This window comes from Myotis davidii, unplaced genomic scaffold, assembly GCF_000327345.1.
Source record: "Myotis davidii unplaced genomic scaffold, ASM32734v1 scaffold409, whole genome shotgun sequence".
In the NCBI taxonomy this organism is placed as follows: Eukaryota; Metazoa; Chordata; class Mammalia; order Chiroptera; family Vespertilionidae; genus Myotis; species Myotis davidii.
The window spans coordinates 674,394-676,584 of record NW_006374611.1 but is presented as its reverse complement, the minus strand read 5'-3'; the positions used below and the strand labels follow the sequence as shown (position 1 = coordinate 676,584).

General features: G+C 37.9%; 1 pseudogene; it reads left to right on the top strand.

Moving 5' to 3' along the window:
• Positions 1 to 282: 282 nt before the first annotated feature.
• LOC102762611 lies at positions 283 to 655 on the top strand (annotated as a pseudogene).
• Positions 656 to 2,191: the final 1,536 nt, after the last annotated feature.

The following is a 2,191-nucleotide window of genomic DNA, read 5'->3' as shown; positions in this document are numbered from 1 at the left end:
CTCCTTTCTGATTGCAGCAGTTCTTATGACAAGTGCTGTTTCAGAGGCTGGCTGACTTAGGAATCATGGTCATATTACATTTGGGGTTACCATAATATAACATGTGAATTATACTCCTTTTATGAATGCCTGGTTTTTGTTTTTAATTGATAGGGATTTTTCTGAGATTAAAAATTATTTTAAAATATGAAAGATGCAGTAAAATTAATATAACCAATTGGAGGGAATTTTGATATTAAGTAAAACTAAAAATGAGAGCTTTCCAACTTGGGCCTGGCAATAATGACTCCCACAAAGAAGGGCGATGAGAAGAAGGGACATTCTGCCATCAATGAGGTAGTGACCAGCAAATACACCCTCAACCTTCATAGGCACATTCATGGAGTGGGTTTCAAAAAGTGTGCCCCTCGGGCACTCAAAGAGATCTGGAAATTTGCCAGGAAGGAGATGGGAGCTCCAGATGTGTGCTTTGACACCAGGCTCAACTAAGCTGTCTGGGCCAAAGGAATAAGGAATGTCCCACACTGTAAAGGTGTGGTTGTCCAGAACACATAATGAGGATGAAGATTCACCAGACAAGCTCTATATGTTGGTCACCTACATACCTGTCACCACTTTCAAAAATCTACAAACAGTTAATGTGGATGAGAACTAACTGCTAACTGTCTAATAAAGTTATAAAACTGTCCCCAAAAAGTCCCATTTCCCATAGTCCAGCCATAGAAGAAGTGTAGCTGTGGTTTCAATAAAGCTAGAAGAAAAGTCAGTGTCCAGAGTTTCCTTTCCGTGTTGGGTTTATGTATCTCAAATCTTCCCACCCTTGCAGTGGCCAGGCATATTCTGGCCAACCATCTCTGTTCCCAGGTATGATTGACAGACGAGTATCTTTCCTATGTCATACCAGCATTACGGGGCATGATCTATCTTCCCTTTGTCCAGTCCACTCTCCCTACTGTTTTGCAAGGACCATACCTATAAGGTCTGGCCTTTGCTTTGCTCCTTTCCTATCATTAATAATTAGCTATTTACAATGGTATCATTTCTATCTTTGTCTTTCTCTGACGCACATTTGCAGAATTTCATGTCATTTGTTGTCTTACATATGCTTAAATAGGCAACATTGTCCAGACATTATTTGCTCTAAAACAGTGCTTTGCAATCATTTGTATTTCTTCATACATGGTCTTTCATTAAGATTATACCAGAAGGTTTAACTCTTGAAGGGGACAAAAGTTTGGCCACCCTAAAGCTGCCTTCTGGGATACTGATTTTAAGCTGTATATTCGGAGGGGGAAAGGCTCAGAAAGAACCTTTAACCCTCCCCTGCATAAGAGATTTAGATGGAAAGGCTTACTCTACGAAGGGAATCTTGGGATGTTGCCTTAGGCTAATTTGGATTAAGTATGGTAAATAAGAGGGCTTCAGGCTGGGTCCTGTTAGCGTGATATCCCATGTCCAATTGTTTCTGAGTTGTCTAACAGAAATTCACCTGCCAGGTATGTAAATGAAACAAAGTATTAAAAAACACCTATGAGGCTCTTGGTGTTTGTCAAACGAATTAATGAATATATGTTCTCCAAATAAAACTTTTAACTGAAGTTTAAATAGCTTGATTCTAAATTTGACTAAGATTGTGTACAGTGTTTTATCATTTTTTATACAAGTGCAGCTGTCTCATGCAAAGATGTAGGTTTCATATAGCAACCACTTTTTAGCTTGATGCCTCTGAGAAATTGAAAGAGGAAGCTCGCCATCTAGTGGAATCCTGTTGAATTCCAGAGCTGCTTCTGAGTTCTGGGAATTCTTGAATTCCAGTGAATTGTTAATTTTATATCTTTTGTGAGAAACTTTCTTCATGTAGTTTTTTTGTACACATTTATGAGGAAAATGTTCTGTGGTAGAGCAAAATAATAACAATAATCTGGCTCAAATTATCTCTGATCAAACAAAATATGCTCTACAAGAAAACACTTATCACAGCATTTTCAAGTCAGGCTCGAAAGAAAATTCCAGAAAATAATTAACAACAGAAAAAACACATACTTGTTTAAGGAGAATTTCTTCTACATTGCCCATGTAGAAGGGCCAAGAATATAAGTAGTTTCATGCTCCAGGTTTCTATCTGATCTTAAGGTCCAGTTTCTCTATAAATAATCTCCTTTCTTTCTCTCTGCACTTATCTTTTGTCTAT